Source organism: Lasioglossum baleicum, unplaced genomic scaffold (genome assembly GCF_051020765.1).
Source record: "Lasioglossum baleicum unplaced genomic scaffold, iyLasBale1 scaffold0025, whole genome shotgun sequence".
NCBI lineage: Eukaryota > Metazoa > Arthropoda > Insecta > Hymenoptera > Halictidae > Lasioglossum > Lasioglossum baleicum.
Window position 1 is genome coordinate 1623506 of NW_027469085.1, and position 22364 is coordinate 1645869.

Consider the following 22364-nt stretch of genomic DNA (forward strand, 5'->3'; position numbering starts at 1 on the left):
AACCGTAGCAGAAATGGACCCGTTCGAAGAATACGCGGGCATCCACAAAGGGTATTTCGATTCGTCGGAGAACGACGTGATAAAGAAAAATTGGAATTTATTCTGCGAGGCTCGCCGTCTCACTGGTGAGACAGGGCCGAAGTCTCCGCAAAAAATAAACAATTATCGTCCCCCTCCTCCTCCAAAAGGTTGGTGCGGACTGCTGTAAAGCACAAGTGAAAGCTTTTGGATTCGAAGAATTGCAAGCTCTTATTATCTCCACTGGTCCAGCGAAACGTGACAATTAAGCTGTACAACCCAATATTGCACCAACACAGAGTGGAACCACGCGCAGGATCTCGTTCTGCAACTGTAGCAGAGATGGGCGCGTTCGAAGAATACGCGATCATCCACGAAGGGTATTTCGATTCGTCGGTTGACGACGTGATAAAGAAAAATTGGAATTTATTCTGCGAGGCTCGCCGTCTCACTGGTGAGACAGGGCCGAAGTCTCCGCAAAAAATAAACAATTATCGTCCCCCTCCTCCTCCAAAAGGTTGGTGCGCACTGCTGTAAAGCACAAGTGAAAGCTTTTGGATTCGAAGAATTGCAAGCTCTTATTATCTCCACTGGTCCAGCGAAACGTGACAATTAAGCTGTACAACCCAATATTGCACCAACACAGAGTGGAACCACGCGCAGGATCTCGTTCTGCAACTGTAGCAGAGATGGGCGCGTTCGAAGAATACGCGATCATCCACGAAGGGTATTTCGATTCGTCGGTTGACGACGTGATAAAGAAAAATTGGAATTTATTCTGCGAGGCTCCCCGTCCCACTGACGAGGCGGGGCCGAAGCCTCCGCAAGAATATAAACAATTAACGTCTCGCCCCCCATCGGGGCGCGGTAAAATTATCAAACGTTGACCGGTTCGCGGCTATAAAAAGTTTGGGGAGCACTGCTGTACAGCACAAGTGAGAGCTTTTGGATTCGATGCATTGCAAGCTCTTAATATCACCATAGGTCTTGCGAATCCTGAGAATTAAGCTGTGGAGCCCAATATTGCACCAAGACAGAGTGGAACCACGCGCAGGATATCGTTCTGCAACCGTAGCAGAGATGGACCCGTTCGAAGAATACGCGACCATCCACAAAGGGTATTTCGATTCGTCGGTTGACGACATGATAAAGAAAAATTGGTATTAGTTCTGCGAGGCTCCCCGTCCCACTGGCGAGGCGGGGCCGAAGCCTCCGCAAGAATATAAACAATTAACGTCTCGCCCCTCATCGGGGCGCGGTAACATTATCAAACGTTGACCGGTTCGCGACTATAAAAAGTTTGGGGAGCACTGCTGTACAGCACAAGTGAGAGCTTTGGGATTCGAAGAATTGCAAGCTCTTAATATCATCATAGGTCTTGCAAACCCTGAGAATTAAGCTGTGGAGCCCAATATTGCACCAAGACAGAGTGGAACCACGCGCAGGATCTCGTTCTGCAACCGCAGCAGAGATGGACCCGTTCGAAGAATACGCGACCATCCACAAAGGGTCATTTCGATTCGTCGGAGAACGACGGGATAAAGAATAATTGGAATTTATTCTGCGAGGCTCCCCGTCCCACTGACGAGGCGGGGCCGAAGCCTCCGCAAGAATATAAACAATTAACGTCTCGCCCCCCATCGGGGCGCGGTAAAATTATCAAACGTTGACCGGTTCGCGACTATAAAAAGTTTGGGGAGCACTGCTGTACAGCACAAGTGAGAGCTTTGGGATTCGAAGAATTGCAAGCTCCTAATATCATCATAGGTCTTGCAAACCCTAAGAATTAAGCTTTGGAGCCCAATATTGCACCAAGACAGAGTGGAACCACGCGCAGGATCTCGTTCTGCAACCGTAGCAGAGATGGGCGCGTTCGAAGAATACGCGATCATCCACGAAGGGTATTTCGATTCGTCGGTTGACGACGTGATAAAGAAAATTTGGTATTTGTTCTGCGAGGCTCCCCGTCCCACTGGCGAGGCGGGGCCGAAGCCTCCGCAAGAATATAAACAATTAACGTCTCGCCCCTCATCGGGGCGCGGTAACATTATCAAACGTTGACCGGTTCGCGACTATAAAAAGTTTGGGGAGCACTGCTGTAAAGCACAAGTGAGAGCTTTTGGATTCGAAGAATTGCAAGCTCTTAATATCATCATAGGTCTTGCAAACCCTGAGAATTAAGCTTTGGAGCCCAATATTGCACCAAGACAGAGTGGAACCTCGCGCAGGATATCGTTCTGCAACCGTAGCAGAAATGGACCCGTTCGAAGAATACGCGGGCATCCACAAAGGGTATTTCGATTCGTCGGAGAACGACGTGATAAAGAAAAATTGGAATTTATTCTGCGAGGCTCGCCGTCTCACTGGTGAGACAGGGCCGAAGTCTCCGCAAAAAATAAACAATTATCGTCCCCCTCCTCCTCCAAAAGGTTGGTGCGGACTGCTGTAAAGCACAAGTGAAAGCTTTTGGATTCGAAGAATTGCAAGCTCTTATTATCTCCACTGGTCCAGCGAAACGTGACAATTAAGCTGTACAACCCAATATTGCACCAACACAGAGTGGAACCACGCGCAGGATCTCGTTCTGCAACTGTAGCAGAGATGGGCGCGTTCGAAGAATACGCGATCATCCACGAAGGGTATTTCGATTCGTCGGTTGACGACGTGATAAAGAAAAATTGGAATTTATTCTGCGAGGCTCGCCGTCTCACTGGTGAGACAGGGCCGAAGTCTCCGCAAAAAATAAACAATTATCGTCCCCCTCCTCCTCCAAAAGGTTGGTGCGCACTGCTGTAAAGCACAAGTGAAAGCTTTTGGATTCGAAGAATTGCAAGCTCTTATTATCTCCACTGGTCCAGCGAAACGTGACAATTAAGCTGTACAACCCAATATTGCACCAACACAGAGTGGAACCACGCGCAGGATCTCGTTCTGCAACTGTAGCAGAGATGGGCGCGTTCGAAGAATACGCGATCATCCACGAAGGGTATTTCGATTCGTCGGTTGACGACGTGATAAAGAAAAATTGGAATTTATTCTGCGAGGCTCCCCGTCCCACTGACGAGGCGGGGCCGAAGCCTCCGCAAGAATATAAACAATTAACGTCTCGCCCCCCATCGGGGCGCGGTAAAATTATCAAACGTTGACCGGTTCGCGGCTATAAAAAGTTTGGGGAGCACTGCTGTACAGCACAAGTGAGAGCTTTTGGATTCGATGCATTGCAAGCTCTTAATATCACCATAGGTCTTGCGAATCCTGAGAATTAAGCTGTGGAGCCCAATATTGCACCAAGACAGAGTGGAACCACGCGCAGGATATCGTTCTGCAACCGTAGCAGAGATGGACCCGTTCGAAGAATACGCGACCATCCACAAAGGGTATTTCGATTCGTCGGTTGACGACATGATAAAGAAAAATTGGTATTAGTTCTGCGAGGCTCCCCGTCCCACTGGCGAGGCGGGGCCGAAGCCTCCGCAAGAATATAAACAATTAACGTCTCGCCCCTCATCGGGGCGCGGTAACATTATCAAACGTTGACCGGTTCGCGACTATAAAAAGTTTTGGGAGCACTGCTGTAAAGCACAAGTGAGAGCTTTTGGATTCGAAGAATTGCAAGCTCTTAATATCACCATAGGTCTTGCGAACCCTGAGAATTAAGCTGTGGAGCCCAATATTGCACCAAGACAGAGTGGAACCACGCGCGGGATATCGTTCTGCAACCGTAGCAGAGATGGACCCGTTCGAAGAATACGCGACAATCCACAAAGGGTCATTTCGATTCGTCGGAGAACGACGTGACAAAGAAAAGTCAGAATTTATTCTGCGAGGCTCTCCGTATCACTGGTGAGACAGGACCGGAGCCTCCGCAAAAATATAAACAATTATCGTCCCCCTCCTCAACGGGACGCGGTAAAATTATCAAACGTTGAACGGCCCGCGGCTATAATAAGGTTGGTGCGCACTGCTGTAAAGCACAAGTGAAAGCTTTTGGATTCGAAGAATTGCAAGCCCTTGCTATCACCACTGGTCTAGCGAAACGTGGGAATTAAGCTGTTCAACCCAATATTCCACCAACACAGAGTGGAACCACGCGCAGGATCTCGTTCTGCAACCGCAGCAGAGATGGACCCGTTCGAAGAATACGCGACCATCCACAAAGGGTCATTTCGATTCGTCGGAGAACGACGTGATAAAGAATAATTGGAATTTATTCTGCGAGGCTCCCCGTCCCACTGACGAGGCGGGGTCGAAGCCTCCGCAAGAATATAAACAATTAACGTCTCGCCCCTCATCGGGGCGCGGTAAAATTATCAAACGTTGACCGGTTCGCGACTATAAAAAGTTTGGGGAGCACTGCTGTACAGCACAAGTGAGAGCTTTGGGATTCGAAGAATTGCAAGCTCTTAATATCATCATAGGTCTTGCAAACCCTGAGAATTAAGCTGTGGAGCCCAATATTGCACCAAGACAGAGTGGAACCACGCGCAGGATCTCGTTCTGCAACCGCAGCAGAGATGGACCCGTTCGAAGAATACGCGACCATCCACAAAGGGTCATTTCGATTCGTCGGAGAACGACGGGATAAAGAATAATTGGAATTTATTCTGCGAGGCTCCCCGTCCCACTGACGAGGCGGGGCCGAAGCCTCCGCAAGAATATAAACAATTAACGTCTCGCCCCCCATCGGGGCGCGGTAAAATTATCAAACGTTGACCGGTTCGCGACTATAAAAAGTTTGGGGAGCACTGCTGTACAGCACAAGTGAGAGCTTTGGGATTCGAAGAATTGCAAGCTCCTAATATCATCATAGGTCTTGCAAACCCTAAGAATTAAGCTTTGGAGCCCAATATTGCACCAAGACAGAGTGGAACCACGCGCAGGATCTCGTTCTGCAACCGTAGCAGAGATGGGCGCGTTCGAAGAATACGCGATCATCCACGAAGGGTATTTCGATTCGTCGGTTGACGACGTGATAAAGAAAATTTGGTATTTGTTCTGCGAGGCTCCCCGTCTCACTGGCGAGGCGGGGCCGAAGCCTCCGCAAGAATATAAACAATTAACGTCTCGCCCCTCATCGGGGCGCGGTAACATTATCAAACGTTGACCGGTTCGCGACTATAAAAAGTTTGGGGAGCACTGCTGTAAAGCACAAGTGAGAGCTTTTGGATTCGAAGAATTGCAAGCTCTTAATATCATCATAGGTCTTGCAAACCCTGAGAATTAAGCTTTGGAGCCCAATATTGCACCAAGACAGAGTGGAACCTCGCGCAGGATATCGTTCTGCAACCGTAGCAGAAATGGACCCGTTCGAAGAATACGCGGGCATCCACAAAGGGTATTTCGATTCGTCGGAGAACGACGTGATAAAGAAAAATTGGAATTTATTCTGCGAGGCTCGCCGTCTCACTGGTGAGACAGGGCCGAAGTCTCCGCAAAAAATAAACAATTATCGTCCCCCTCCTCCTCCAAAAGGTTGGTGCGCACTGCTGTAAAGCACAAGTGAAAGCTTTTGGATTCGAAGAATTGCAAGCTCTTATTATCTCCACTGGTCCAGCGAAACGTGACAATTAAGCTGTACAACCCAATATTGCACCAACACAGAGTGGAACCACGCGCAGGATCTCGTTCTGCAACTGTAGCAGAGATGGGCGCGTTCGAAGAATACGCGATCATCCACGAAGGGTATTTCGATTCGTCGGTTGACGACGTGATAAAGAAAAATTGGAATTTATTCTGCGAGGCTCGCCGTCTCACTGGTGAGACAGGGCCGAAGTCTCCGCAAAAAATAAACAATTATCGTCCCCCTCCTCCTCCAAAAGGTTGGTGCGCACTGCTGTAAAGCACAAGTGAAAGCTTTTGGATTCGAAGAATTGCAAGCTCTTATTATCTCCACTGGTCCAGCGAAACGTGACAATTAAGCTGTACAACCCAATATTGCACCAACACAGAGTGGAACCACGCGCAGGATCTCGTTCTGCAACCGCAGCAGAGATGGACCCGTTCGAAGAATACGCGACCATCCACAAAGGGTCATTTCGATTCGTCGGAGAACGACGGGATAAAGAATAATTGGAATTTATTCTGCGAGGCTCCCCGTCCCACTGACGAGGCGGGGCCGAAGCCTCCGCAAGAATATAAACAATTAACGTCTCGCCCCCCATCGGGGCGCGGTAAAATTATCAAACGTTGACCGGTTCGCGACTATAAAAAGTTTGGGGAGCACTGCTGTACAGCACAAGTGAGAGCTTTGGGATTCGAAGAATTGCAAGCTCCTAATATCATCATAGGTCTTGCAAACCCTAAGAATTAAGCTTTGGAGCCCAATATTGCACCAAGACAGAGTGGAACCACGCGCAGGATCTCGTTCTGCAACCGTAGCAGAGATGGGCGCGTTCGAAGAATACGCGATCATCCACGAAGGGTATTTCGATTCGTCGGTTGACGACGTGATAAAGAAAATTTGGTATTTGTTCTGCGAGGCTCCCCGTCTCACTGGCGAGGCGGGGCCGAAGCCTCCGCAAGAATATAAACAATTAACGTCTCGCCCCTCATCGGGGCGCGGTAACATTATCAAACGTTGACCGGTTCGCGACTATAAAAAGTTTGGGGAGCACTGCTGTAAAGCACAAGTGAGAGCTTTTGGATTCGAAGAATTGCAAGCTCTTAATATCATCATAGGTCTTGCAAACCCTGAGAATTAAGCTTTGGAGCCCAATATTGCACCAAGACAGAGTGGAACCTCGCGCAGGATATCGTTCTGCAACCGTAGCAGAAATGGACCCGTTCGAAGAATACGCGGGCATCCACAAAGGGTATTTCGATTCGTCGGAGAACGACGTGATAAAGAAAAATTGGAATTTATTCTGCGAGGCTCGCCGTCTCACTGGTGAGACAGGGCCGAAGTCTCCGCAAAAAATAAACAATTATCGTCCCCCTCCTCCTCCAAAAGGTTGGTGCGCACTGCTGTAAAGCACAAGTGAAAGCTTTTGGATTCGAAGAATTGCAAGCTCTTATTATCTCCACTGGTCCAGCGAAACGTGACAATTAAGCTGTACAACCCAATATTGCACCAACACAGAGTGGAACCACGCGCAGGATCTCGTTCTGCAACTGTAGCAGAGATGGGCGCGTTCGAAGAATACGCGATCATCCACGAAGGGTATTTCGATTCGTCGGTTGACGACGTGATAAAGAAAAATTGGAATTTATTCTGCGAGGCTCGCCGTCTCACTGGTGAGACAGGGCCGAAGTCTCCGCAAAAAATAAACAATTATCGTCCCCCTCCTCCTCCAAAAGGTTGGTGCGCACTGCTGTAAAGCACAAGTGAAAGCTTTTGGATTCGAAGAATTGCAAGCTCTTATTATCTCCACTGGTCCAGCGAAACGTGACAATTAAGCTGTACAACCCAATATTGCACCAACACAGAGTGGAACCACGCGCAGGATCTCGTTCTGCAACTGTAGCAGAGATGGGCGCGTTCGAAGAATACGCGATCATCCACGAAGGGTATTTCGATTCGTCGGTTGACGACATGATAAAGAAAAATTGGAATTTATTCTGCGAGGCTCCCCGTCCCACTGACGAGGCGGGGCCGAAGCCTCCGCAAGAATATAAACAATTAACGTCTCGCCCCCCATCGGGGCGCGGTAAAATTATCAAACGTTGACCGGTTCGCGGCTATAAAAAGTTTGGGGAGCACTGCTGTACAGCACAAGTGAGAGCTTTTGGATTCGATGCATTGCAAGCTCTTAATATCACCATAGGTCTTGCGAATCCTGAGAATTAAGCTGTGGAGCCCAATATTGCACCAAGACAGAATGGAACCACGCGCAGGATATCGTTCTGCAACCGTAGCAGAGATGGACCCGTTCGAAGAATACGCGACCATCCACAAAGGGTATTTCGATTCGTCGGTTGACGACATGATAAAGAAAAATTGGTATTAGTTCTGCGAGGCTCCCCGTCCCACTGGCGAGGCGGGGCCGAAGCCTCCGCAAGAATATAAACAATTAACGTCTCGCCCCTCATCGGGGCGCGGTAACATTATCAAACGTTGACCGGTTCGCGACTATAAAAAGTTTTGGGAGCACTGCTGTAAAGCACAAGTGAGAGCTTTTGGATTCGAAGAATTGCAAGCTCTTAATATCACCATAGGTCTTGCGAACCCTGAGAATTAAGCTGTGGAGCCCAATATTGCACCAAGACAGAGTGGAACCACACGCGGGATATCGTTCTGCAACCGTAGCAGAGATGGACCCGTTCGAAGAATACGCGACAATCCACAAAGGGTCATTTCGATTCGTCGGAGAACGACGTGACAAAGAAAAGTTAGAATTTATTCTGCGAGGCTCTCCGTCTCACTGGTGAGACAGGACCGGAGCCTCCGCAAAAATATAAACAATTATCGTCCCCCTCCTCAACGGGACGCGGTAAAATTATCAAACGTTGAACGGCCCGCGGCTATAATAAGGTTGGTGCGCACTGCTGTAAAGCACAAGTGAAAGCTTTTGGATTCGAAGAATTGCAAGCCCTTGCTATCACCACTGGTCTAGCGAAACGTGGGAATTAAGCTGTTCAACCCAATATTCCACCAACACAGAGTGGAACCACGCGCAAGATCTCGTTCTGCAACCGCAGCAGAGATGGACCCGTTCGAAGAATACGCGACCATCCACAAAGGGTCATTTCGATTCGTCGGAGAACGACGTGATAAAGAATAATTGGAATTTATTCTGCGAGGCTCCCCGTCCCACTGACGAGGCGGGGCCGAAGCCTCCGCAAGAATATAAACAATTAACGTCTCGCCCCTCATCGGGGCGCGGTAAAATTATCAAACGTTGACCGGTTCGCGACTATAAAAAGTTTGGGGAGCACTGCTGTACAGCACAAGTGAGAGCTTTGGGATTCGAAGAATTGCAAGCTCTTAATATCATCATAGGTCTTGCAAACCCTGAGAATTAAGCTGTGGAGCCCAATATTGCACCAAGACAGAGTGAAACCACGCGCAGGATCTCGTTCTGCAACCGCAGCAGAGATGGACCCGTTCGAAGAATACGCGACCATCCACAAAGGGTCATTTCGATTCGTCGGAGAACGACGGGATAAAGAATAATTGGAATTTATTCTGCGAGGCTCCCCGTCCCACTGACGAGGCGGGGCCGAAGCCTCCGCAAGAATATAAACAATTAACGTCTCGCCCCCCATCGGGGCGCGGTAAAATTATCAAGCGTTGACCGGTTCGCGACTATAAAAAGTTTGGGGAGCACTGCTGTAAAGCACAAGTGAGAGCTTTTGGATTCGAAGAATTGCAAGCTCTTAATATCATCATAGGTCTTGCAAACCCTGAGAATTAAGCTTTGGAGCCCAATATTGCACCAAGACAGAGTGGAACCTCGCGCAGGATATCGTTCTGCAACCGTAGCAGAAATGGACCCGTTCGAAGAATACGCGGGCATCCACAAAGGGTATTTCGATTCGTCGGAGAACGACGTGATAAAGAAAAATTGGAATTTATTCTGCGAGGCTCGCCGTCTCACTGGTGAGACAGGGCCGAAGTCTCCGCAAAAAATAAACAATTATCGTCCCCCTCCTCCTCCAAAAGGTTGGTGCGCACTGCTGTAAAGCACAAGTGAAAGCTTTTGGATTCGAAGAATTGCAAGCTCTTATTATCTCCACTGGTCCAGCGAAACGTGACAATTAAGCTGTACAACCCAATATTGCACCAACACAGAGTGGAACCACGCGCAGGATCTCGTTCTGCAACTGTAGCAGAGATGGGCGCGTTCGAAGAATACGCGATCATCCACGAAGGGTATTTCGATTCGTCGGTTGACGACGTGATAAAGAAAAATTGGAATTTATTCTGCGAGGCTCCCCGTCCCACTGACGAGGCGGGGCCGAAGCCTCCGCAAGAATATAAACAATTAACGTCTCGCCCCCCATCGGGGCGCGGTAAAATTATCAAACGTTGACCGGTTCGCGGCTATAAAAAGTTTGGGGAGCACTGCTGTACAGCACAAGTGAGAGCTTTTGGATTCGATGCATTGCAAGCTCTTAATATCACCATAGCTCTTGCGAACCCTGAGAATTAAGCTGTGGAGCCCAATATTGCACCAAGACAGAGTGGCACCACGCGCAGGATATCGTTCTGCAACCGTAGCAGAGATGGACCCGTTCGAAGAATACGCGACCATCCACAAAGGGTCATTCCGATTCGTCGGAGAACGACGTGATAAAGAATAATTAGAATTTATTCTGCGAGGCTCCCCGTCCCACTGACGAGGCGGGGCCGAAGACTCCGCAAGAATATAAACAATTAACGTCTCGCCCCCCATCGGGGCGCGGTAAAATTATCAAACGTTGACCGGTTCGCGGCTATAAAAAGTTTGGGGAGCACTGCTGTACAGCACAAGTGAGAGCTTTTGGATTCGATGCATTGCAAGCTCTTAATATCACCATAGGTCTTGGGAATCCTGAGAATTAAGCTGTGGAGCCCAATATTGCACCAAGACAGAGTGGAACCACGCGCAGGATATCGTTCTGCAACCGTAGCAGAGATGGACCCGTTCGAAGAATACGCGACCATCCACGAAGGATATTTCGATTCGTCGGTTGACGACGTGATAAAGAAAAGTTGGTATTTGTTCTGCGAGGCTCCCCGTCCCACTGGCGAGGCGGGGCCGAAGCCTCCGCAAGAATATAAACAATTAACGTCTCGCCCCTCATCGGGGCGCGGTAACATTATCAAACGTTGACCGGTTCGCGACTATAAAAAGTTTTGGGAGCACTGCTGTAAAGCACAAGTGAGAGCTTTTGGATTCGAAGAATTGCAAGCTCTTAATATCACCATAGGTCTTGCGAACCCTGAGAATTAAGCTGTGGAGCCCAATATTGCACCAAGACAGAGTGGAACCACGCGCAGGATCTCGTTCTGCAACCGCAGCAGAGATGGACCCGTTCGAAGAATACGCGACCATCCACAAAGGGTCATTTCGATTCGTCGGAGAACGACGGGATAAAGAATAATTGGAATTTATTCTGCGAGGCTCCCCGTCCCACTGACGAGGCGGGGCCGAAGCCTCCGCAAGAATATAAACAATTAACGTCTCGCCCCCCATCGGGGCGCGGTAAAATTATCAAACGTTGACCGGTTTGCGACTATAAAAAGTTTGGGGAGCACTGCTGTACAGCACAAGTGAGAGCTTTGGGATTCGAAGAATTGCAAGCTCTTAATATCATCATAGGTCTTGCAAACCCTAAGAATTAAGCTTTGGAGCCCAATATTGCACCAAGACAGAGTGGAACCTCGCGCAGGATATCGTTCTGCAACCGTAGCAGAGATGGTCCCGTTCGAAGAATACGCGACCATCCACAAAGGGTCATTCCGATTCGTCGGAGAACGACGTGATAAAGAATAATTGGAATTTATTCTGCGAGGCTCCCCGTCCCACTGACGAGGCGGGGCCGAAGCCTCCGCAAGAATATAAACAATTAACGTCTCGCCCCCCATCGGGGCGCGGTAAAATTATCAAACGTTGACCGGTTCGCGACTATAAAAAGTTTGGGGAGCACTGCTGTAAAGCACAAGTGAGAGCTTTTGGATTCGAAGAATTGCAAGCTCTTAATATCATCATAGGTCTTGCAAACCCTGAGAATTAAGCTTTGGAGCCCAATATTGCACCAAGACAGAGTGGAACCTCGCGCAGGATATCGTTCTGCAACCGTAGCAGAAATGGACCCGTTCGAAGAATACGCGGGCATCCACAAAGGGTATTTCGATTCGTCGGAGAACGACGTGATAAAGAAAAATTGGAATTTATTCTGCGAGGCTCGCCGTCTCACTGGTGAGACAGGGCCGAAGTCTCCGCAAAAAATAAACAATTATCGTCCCCCTCCTCCTCCAAAAGGTTGGTGCGCACTGCTGTAAAGCACAAGTGAAAGCTTTTGGATTCGAAGAATTGCAAGCTCTTATTATCTCCACTGGTCCAGCGAAACGTGACAATTAAGCTGTACAACCCAATATTGCACCAACACAGAGTGGAACCACGCGCAGGATCTAGTTCTGCAACCGTAGCAGAGATGGGCGCGTTCGAAGAATACGCGATCATCCACGAAGGGTATTTCGATTCGTCGGTTGACGACGTGATAAAGAAAATTTGGTATTTGTTCTGCGAGGCTCCCCGTCCCACTGGCGAGGCGGGGCCGAAGCCTCCGCAAGAATATAAACAATTAACGTCTCGCCCCTCATCGGGGCGCGGTAACATTATCAAACGTTGACCGGTTCGCGACTATAAAAAGTTTGGGGAGCACTGCTGTAAAGCACAAGTGAGAGCTTTTGGATTCGAAGAAATGCAAGCTCTTAATATCATCATAGGTCTTGCAAACCCTGAGAATTAAGCTTTGGAGCCCAATATTGCACCAAGACAGAGTGGAACCACGCGCAGGATCTCGTTCGGCAACCGCAGCAGAGATGGACCCGTTCGAAGAATACGCGACCATCCACAAAGGGTCATTTCGATTCGTCGGAGAACGACGTGATAAAGAATAATTGGAATTTATTCTGCGAGGCTCCCCGTCCCACTGACGAGGCGGGGCCGAAGCCTCCGCAAGAATATAAACAATTAACGTCTCGCCCCCCATCGGGGCGCGGTAAAATTATCAAACGTTGACCGGTTCGCGACTATAAAAAGTTTGGGGAGCACTGCTGTACAGCACAAGTGAGAGCTTTGGGATTCGAAGAATTGCAAGCTCTTAATATCATAATAGGTCTTGCAAACCCTAAGAATTAAGCTTTGGAGCCCAATATTGCACCAAGACAGAGTGGAACCTCGCGCAGGATATCGTTCTGCAACCGTAGCAGAGATGGACCCGTTCGAAGAATACGCGACCATCCACAAAGGGTCATTCCGATTCGTCGGAGAACGACGTGATAAAGAATAATTGGAATTTATTCTGCGAGGCTCCCCGTCCCACTGACGAGGCGGGGCCGAAGCCTCCGCAAGAATATAAACAATTAACGTCTCGCCCCCCATCGGGGCGCGGTAAAATTATCAAACGTTGACCGGTTCGCGGCTATAAAAAGTTTGGGGAGCACTGCTGTACAGCACAAGTGAGAGCTTTTGGATTCGATGCATTGCAAGCTCTTAATATCACCATATGTCTTGCGAACCCTGAGAATTAAGCTGTGGAGCCCAATATTGCACCAAGACAGAGTGGAACCACGCGCAGGATATCGTTCTGCAACCGTAGCAGAGATGGACCCGTTCGAAGAATACGCGACCATCCACAAAGGGTCATTTCGATTCGTCGGAGAACGACGTGATAAAGAAAAGTTGGAATTTATTCTTCGAGGCTCCCCGTCCCACTGACGAGGCGGGGCGAAGCCTCCGCAAGAATATAAACAATTAACGTCTCGCCCCCCATCGGGGCGCGGTAAAATTATCAAACGTTGACCGGTTCGCGACTATAAAAAGTTTTGGGAGCACTGCTGTAAAGCACAAGTGAGAGCTTTTGGATTCGAAGAATTGCAAGCTCTTAATATCACCATAGGTCTTGCGAACCCTGAGAATTAAGCTGTGGAGCCCAATATTGCACCAAGACAGAGTGGAACCACGCTCGGGATATCGTTCTGCAACCGTTGCAGAGATGGACCCGTTCGAAGAATACGCGACAATCCACAAAGGGTCATTTCGATTCGTCGGAGAACGACGTGACAAAGAAAAGTTAGAATTTATTCTGCGAGGCTCTCCGTCTCACTGGTGAGACAGGACCGGAGCCTCCGCAAAAATATAAACAATTATCGTCCCCCTCCTCAACGGGACGCGGTAAAATTATCAAACGTTGAACGGCCCGCGGCTATAATAAGGTTGGTGCGCACTGCTGTAAAGCACAAGTGAAAGCTTTTGGATTCGAAGAATTGCAAGCCCTTGCTATCATCACTGGTCTAGCGAAACGTGGGAATTAAGCTGTACAACCCAATATTCCACCAACACAGAGTGGAACCACGCGCAGGATCTCGTTCTGCAACCGCAGCAGAGATGGACCCGTTCGAAGAATACGCGACCATCCACAAAGGGTCATTTCGATTCGTCGGAGAACGACGTGATAAAGAATAATTGGAATTTATTCTGCGAGGCACCCCGTCCCACTGACGAGGCGGGGCCGAAGCCTCCGCAAGAATATAAACAATTAACGTCTCGCCCCTCATCGGGGCGCGGTAAAATTATCAAACGTTGACCGGTTCGCGACTATAAAAAGTTTGGGGAGCACTGCTGTACAGCACAAGTGAGAGCTTTGGGATTCGAAGAATTGCAAGCTCTTAATATCAACATAGGTCTTGCAAACCCTAAGAATTAAGCTTTGGAGCCCAATATTGCACCAAGACAGAGTGGAACCTCGCGCAGGATATCGTTCTGCAACCGTAGCAGAGATGGACCCGTTCGAAGAATACGCGACCATCCACAAAGGGTCATTCCGATTCGTCGGAGAACGACGTGATAAAGAATAATTGGAATTTATTCTGCGAGGCTCCCCGTCCCACTGACGAGGCGGGGCCGAAGCCTCCGCAAGAATATAAACAATTAACGTCTCGCCCCCCATCGGGGCGCGGTAAAATTATCAAACGTTGACCGGTTCGCGGCTATAAAAAGTTTGGGGAGCACTGCTGTACAGCACAAGTGAGAGCTTTTGGATTCGATGCATTGCAAGCTCTTAATATCACCATAGATCTTGCGAACCCTGAGAATTAAGCTGTGGAGCCCAATATTGCACCAAGACAGAATGGAACCACGCGCAGGATATCGTTCTGCAACCGTAGCACAGATGGACCCGTTCGAAGAATACGCGACCATACACAAAGGGTATTTCGATTTGTCGGAGAACGACGTGATAAAGAAAAATTGGAAGTTATTCTGCGAGGCTCTCCGTCTCACTGGTGAGACAGGGCCGAAGCCTCCGAAAAAATATAAACAATTATCGTCCCCCTCATTAACGGGACGCGGTAAAATTATCAAACGTTGAACGGCCAGCGGCTATAATAAGGTTGGTGCGCACTGCTGTAAAGCACAAGTGAAAGCTTTTGGATTCGAAGTATTGCAAGCCCTTATTATCACCACTGGTCTAGCGAAACGAGGGAATTAAGCTGTACAACCCAATATTCCACCAACACTGAGAGGAACCACGCGCAGGATCTCGTTCTCCAACAGAAGCAGAGATGGACCCGTTCGAAGAATACGGGATCATCCACAAAGGGTATTTCCTATTTGTCGGAGGACGACGTGATGAAGAACAATTGGAATTTATTCTGCGAGGCTCTCCGTCTCACTGGTGAGACAGGGCCGAAGCCTCCGAAAAAATATAAACAATTATCGTCCCCCTCCTCAACGGGTCGCGGTAAAATTATCAAACCTTGAACGGCCCGCGGCTATAATAAGGTTGGTGCGCACTGCTGTAAAGCACAAGTGAAAGCTTTTGGATTCGAAGAATTGCAAGCCCTTATTATCACCACTGGTCTAGCGAAACGTGGGAATTAAGCTGTACAACCCAATATTCCAACAACACAGAGTGGAACCACGCGCAGGATCTCGTTCTCCAACAGAAGCAGAGATGGACCCGTTCGAAGAATACGGGATCATCCACAAAGGGTCATTTCGATTCGTCGGAGAACGACGTGATAAAGAAAAATTGGAATTTATTCTGCGAGGCTCTCCGTCTCACTGGTGAGACAGGGCCGAAGCCTCCGAAAAAATATAAACAAATATCGCCCCCTCCTCAACGGGACGCGGTAAAATTATCAAGCGTTGAACGGCCCGCGGCTATAAAAAGGTTGGTGCGCACTGGTGTAAAGCACAAGTGAAAGCTTTTGGATTCGAAGAATTGCAAGCTCTTATTATCACCACTGACCTAGCAAAACGTGACAATTAAGCTGTACAACCCCATATATTCCACCAACACAGAGTGGAACCACGCGCAGGATCTCGTTCACCAAGCGAAGCAAAGATGGACATGATCGAAGAATACGCGACCATCCACAAAGGGTATTTCGATTTGTCGGCGGACGACGTGATGAAGAAAAATTGGAATTGATTCTGCGAGGTTCTCCGTCTCACTGGTGAGACAGGGCTATAGAAAGGTTGGTGCGCACTGCTGTAAAGCACAAGTGAAAGCTTTTGGATTCGAAGAATTGCAAGCCCTTATTATCACCACTGGTCTAGCGAAACGAGGGAATTAAGCTGTACAACCCAATATTCCACCAACACTGAGAGGAACCACGCGCAGGATCTCGTTCTCCAACAGAAGCAGAGATGGACCTGTTCGAAGAATACGGGATCATCCACAAAGGGTATTTCCTATTTGTCGGAGGACGACGTGATGAAGAAAAATTGGAATTTATTCTGCGAGGCTCTCCGTCTCACTGGTGAGACAGGGCCGAAGCCTCCGAAAAAATATAAACAATTAACGTCCCCCTCCTCAACGGAACGCGGTAAAATTATCAAACGTTGAACGGCCCGCGGCTATAAAAAGGTTGGTGCGCACTGCTGTAAAGCACAAGTGAAAGGTTTTGGATTCGAAGAATTGCAAGCTCTTATTATCACCACTGACCTAAAGAAACGTGAGAATTAAGCTGTACAACCCAATATTCCACCAACACAGAGTGGAACCACGCGCAGGATCTCGTTCTGCAACCGTAGCAGAGATGGACCCGTTCGAAGCTGTGACGTGGCAACGTTTGCGACGTCCCTTCTCCGTTAATTCCGCCCATATTTTCGAGAGCGATAAAGGACCGGACCGCCCTCTAACGGGACACGTACCGAGACAGGATTCGAGAGCGCTCCTTTAAGAGATCCCGATATTATCGAAGGCCTTCTAATGACATCTGTCGCGCGTTCCGAGAACTGCAAGTTTCAGGGCCGTGTATGGAACGCGCAGAAGGAACCACCGACCGTCCGAATTGTCACGGGAAATGAACAATCGCCCCAAGGCCAGGAAGCGCCCGACGGAAAAGCGAATGGCCGTTTCGAGAAATTAGAGCTTGGTGCGAGGACACTCGGCAAGCAAACCGGAGGCGCCGCCAGGACAGCAGCTTGCGAACATCTCGTCCGATACGGACCGACGGAACACCCTGACGTCGTCTCGCCCCATCAAGGGTGAGCTGCCCCGGGGTCGGTGCCCTCGTAGCCAAGAAGAGGAAGCCCCTCCGCTGGTCAAGTCGAGCGATAGGCTCCTTGACCAATTTCGTGATTGCCCGGGGCCCTAGGGCGCGAAGAGGGTACGCTCCTGTGCCGTCGAGTCACGCCGTGGAAACACGCCATAGGCAATTCGGAAAAGCGGTCGAGTGGGGGGAACCGCGTTCGATCCGCTAGGCGGCCGAAAATCGATGGATCACTGTCGCGCTGGCTATCGTAGACCACACACGTGGCTGCCATTGAAAACGCGTTGCGTACCACCAAAGTACTACTTGCGCCGCGAGAGATTGCGTGTCCTGTTGAGGGTTTCCGTGCGCCTAGGACTACGTCCACCCGAGCCCAGGCTTGCTGTATGCTCTATCGGGAGCCGTTCAAGGGAATCGAAACGACAGACAGCACGAGAAACGGTAAGTCGCACTTGTGATCCATCCGATATTTTCGTTGCGCGCCGGCTCGACCTTCGTCGTGCGAGGACGAACGCTTCCCGTTCGGGCCTCGATACTTCGCTCGCATTCCTCTCGGAATGCTTTGAGATTTTCGTGAATATTTCGGGAGAGTGTTCCTCTGTAAATTGCGTGCGGAAGAGTGTCTTCCGAGGAGTCGCGTTCGTGAGAGTAACTCAAGTCGGTATCTTCGCGTTTCTCGAATCCTGTGTCTCCTGTCGAAACGCGTATTCTGTCCGTCGGCGTTCGATCGCGTAATCGATAACGTACGCGTCGAGGCGATCCACGTGCGGAAGTCATCGCGGCAGTCTCGCAGTCCGCCGGTCATCTGCGCCTCGCGTTTCCGAAGTTCGTTGCGAACGAAACGGCGATAATTGTCAGCGGTATCGTTGCGAGCGAAATCGGTAGGACAACCGCGCGGCGAACGGCCATCTTTTCGCTATCTTGTATGAAGAGCGCGGGCTCTCGGGTCGCGGCCACGTGGCCGCTGATTTTGTAAACCAACGACTGCTACAATAAATAGCTCGAGACCATATCGTAGTCGAATTATTCGATTCCCTGTGAGATCCGTCCTGCCGAGAGGGCTGTCCTAGTCACCCCGTGTTCGAACCATCTGGCCTAGTCGCGACGTCATTTTCGATCCGCGTATCTCGAAGATTCGGCTCTCGACCTCGGCGTCTCCGAGCTCGAGCAGAGTTTTGCGTTTCGTGTGGCATCCTTGCGGTGCCTGGCGCCCGAACCTTTAGCTTTCGTGCGGGAATCGCCGAATCTTCGAGTCTCGTATTGTCTCGGGCGGACCGCGTGCACTCGGCCTGCACGCGGCCTGGTCTCAGCGCCTGCAAGGCCCGAAGGTAACCGGCTTCCGCGGGTCTAACAGCTCGTCGGAAAAAGGTTAACGTGACAAATTGGCGCCCGAGCAGGGACCTCTCTTTCGAAAGGGTTTTCCCTGAACACGGAGAGAGGCACGGGTTGACGAAAGACTCTCACAGGGCAGATCGTGTATCGACCTTCCGGCACGCCGTGATCACCCGCGCGGAATTAGAAAAATCGACGGGAATTGCGAGACTCCGGATAAGTGATTAAGGGAAAATTAAAACGTGTTCGTGAAATTGCTCTCACGAACGTACCAACCGAAAGCCACGCACAACCACGTTCCGTCGCGTGACTTTCGAGGTTCCTCGCGAAACGAGGACTTGGCGAGGCGAGCCAGCTCGACAGGAATTTGTTTTTCTGATTAATTGTTGTCAAAATCTTTCTCGTTAATTTATTTAATTTATTGAAATTTGTGCTTGTTGGAGTGTACGTCTTCAGTGTTTCCGTTTGTTCCCCGCCCGTACAGGCAAATTCCCTCGTGTTCGTCGCGTAGCTAGTCTTTTTTTTATTTTTTTTGTGTGCGAACGGCTATCGACGCGTACAAAGCAAGGACGCGATACCCCCTGTACCGACCTTGCGAGATATTTGGGAATACGGGACTTCAGCACTGAGTGAGGCGGTTAGATTTCGAAAACGAAAATATTTCGATTCTCAAGGACAGCGATTTCGGTTAGCAACCGCGATCTAGTCGAGCTCGAAGTCGAGTTTCGTATCGTAGCGAAGAATCCGAGCCGTGCCCGGACGTTCAGATAAACACCGCGCGGTCGAGGGTCCTTGAGTTCGACAGCTCCGGGTAGAGTATCGGTAACGGTCGCGCGTGAAAAACAAGCCGAGACGTCGCGTTCGAAAACCAGCTTCGGCGTTAGCGGCCGCCTTTCAAGACCTTTTTTTTTCTCTCGCTCTCGAGTACGGATCTCGAGAATAACTCTCAGGTAGCGATGGTGGAGGGTAGTAAGACCTATGTTTCGAGGTGGCCGGAGGACGACAGATCGTACTACAGCGCGCACGGGAGTGAGGACGACGGGACTGTCATAAAACAGGACCCTGAGTTCCACCCCCCTGGTCCGACTACGCTGCAGGTACCGACGGGATGGAAACCATCCCAGACAGTACCGCGCCCCGCAACCGTAACGACCTCAGTTCCTCCGGTCGACTCTGAGGGGAACAAGACGGCGTACGAGGTCATGCGGAAATGGGACCTTTCGTTCGAAGGGAAACCCGGGGAAGACCCGGAGGAATTTTTCAAAAGGCTCTCCGTTATGCGAAGAGCCTGCACCGTTCGCGATGACGACCTCCTACGCTGTCTTCCGATTTGTTTCACCGGTACCGCGGCGAAATGGTTCGACACCTGCCCTCCTATGTCCACCTGGGAGGAATTCGAATACGAGTGGCACCAGAATTTCCGCGACCCCGACTACCAACAGCTGCTCGAACACGATATTCTCGTTCGACGGCAAGGACCCGAAGAACCGCTCCGCGATTTCCTCGCGAATATGCGCAGCATGTTCGCGCGGTTGAAGCGACCGTGGTCAGAACAAATGAAGATCGACCGCATTTTCTGGGGCGCGAGGGCGGAGTGCCGAGTCGGTATCGAAAAACGGACGGTTACGTCAGTAGCGGAGCTCGCGACATTAATGCGCGAGGCGGAACGATTCGCGATGCCGCAAAGCGTCGACAAATATCTAGTGCATACGATTGCGAATAAAGAATTCGCGTACGACCCGAAGAAATACGCGAAGGCGGCGGAGGCGGAGCCGGAAAAGCCGAAGGAGTACGAAAGGGTCAACGCGGTAGTCGACGCGTCAGGAGGGGAACCGCGGTATCGTGCGGGCCCCTCGCGTCCGCGCGAACCCCCGATCGCCGAGCAACCGCGTCATAACCGACCGCCGTTCAACCGCTCGCGAGACGAGCCGCGCCGAACGCACCCGACCGCGACCGAGACCAGCCGAACTGTCACTTCGCCGGTCAGACAGCCGGCGGCTGACAGCACGTGCTGGAATTGTCACCGACCGGGGCATAGGTCGCGCCAATGTCCAGAGCCGCAAACTCGACATTGTTATCGGTGCGGGGAACCCGGGGTAACCGCGAGAGACTGCCGTCGTTGCCCTCCGCGGGCGGAAAACTACTATCGAAGCCGCTTGTAAGGGCCCGAACGGCCTCGTACCCAGTCATTTCGGCCCGCGTAGCGAATACAGAGTTCGGATCCGCAAGCGTATCGAAACCTCCGCTACTTGTCGTGGGCGCGCACATTGCTTTCCACCGGGTGCTCGCACTGATCGACTCGGGCTCGTCGCTCTCGTTCGTGAGTCGCGAAACCATTTTGATCGTGGGGGAGGCCGCCACGATAACGACAGCCGAAAACGAGTGTTATTTTCTTCTGGCCACGGGAGCCGTAGATCGCGCCGTAGATCAAGCTCGATTTTCGCTACGAATCAGAGACCAAACGAGGGAAATTTTCGCTTACGTCCTCGATAATTTAGTAAATCCGGTTTTGCTGGGAGTCGACGCGATCGCTCAGTTCGGTCTCGTTGTCGAATACCATCGGGAGAAATGGCACTTTGCATCGCGGCCGCAGGTAGAATTTTCATTCGGTTGTATCTCGGAAAAGCCGCTTTGCTGCGGCCTACAGCGAATTTCCGAGTCGCAGAAGGAGCGGTTACGCGTGTTTCTCGAGCGAGAAATGAAAGGCTTCGACCGGGTGCCTGGCGTGACGACCCTGACCGCTCACCGAGTAGATGTCGGTGATAATAGGCCGATCAAACAACGTTACTATCCGGTCTCGCCGATCGTCCAGCAAGCGATCTACCGAGAAGTGGATTCGCTGCTGGAAAACGGAATAATCGAGCCGTCGGAAAGTGAGTGGTCGAGTCCGATCGTCATGGTAAAGAAAGCGAACGGCAAATATCGGTTTTGTTTAGACTTCCGGAAAGTGAACGAAGTTTCTAAGAAAGACGCGTACCCGCTGCCTATCATGTCGAGCATTCTAGATAAATCACGAGCCGCGAAATACATTTCGACCCTCGATCTCTCGCAAGCGTACTTCCAGATTCCGCTCGAAGAATCGAGCAAGGAGATAACAGCATTTACCGTTCTGGGGAAAGGGTTATTCCAATTTAAGAGAATGCCGTATGGGCTCACGGGAGCCCCGGCAACTTTTCAACGTCTCGTAGACAGATTGATCGGGCCCGAAATGGAGCCTTACGTGTTCGTGTATTTAGACGACGTCATCATCGCGACACCCACGTTCGAAGGCCATCTCGAGTGGCTCCAACGGGTTCTAGATCGCATAAAATCGGCGGGATTACTCGTGAACCCGGATAAATGCGAATTCTGTAAGGAGGAAGTTCGGTACCTCGGATTTGTGGTCAGCCAGGAAGGGTTAAAGGTCGATTCCGATAAAGTCGCACCGGTAATATCGTTTACGGTTCCGCGGAACGTAAAACAACTGCGGCGATTTCTTGGGATGGCCTCGTGGTATCGAAGGTTCATCCCGGACTTCGCCACAGTCGCGGATCCGCTGAACATCCTTTTGCGGAAGGACGCGAAGTGGAAGTGGGAGCGTGAACAGCAATCCGCTTTCGAAAAATTACGAACGTTAGTCGCGACCGCCCCAACCCTGGCCTGCCCACATTTCGAGGTGCCCTTCACCTTACAGACTGACGCGAGCATGGTAGGACTGGGAGCCGTGCTTGTACAAGAGATCGCGGGAACCGAAAGGGTGATCGCGTTCGCGAGTCGGTCGCTTAGCGCGGCTGAACGAAAATATTCCGTGACCGAACTAGAATGCCTCGCGATAGTGTGGGCCGTAGAGAAATACAGAGCGTATCTCGAAGGATACCACTTCACG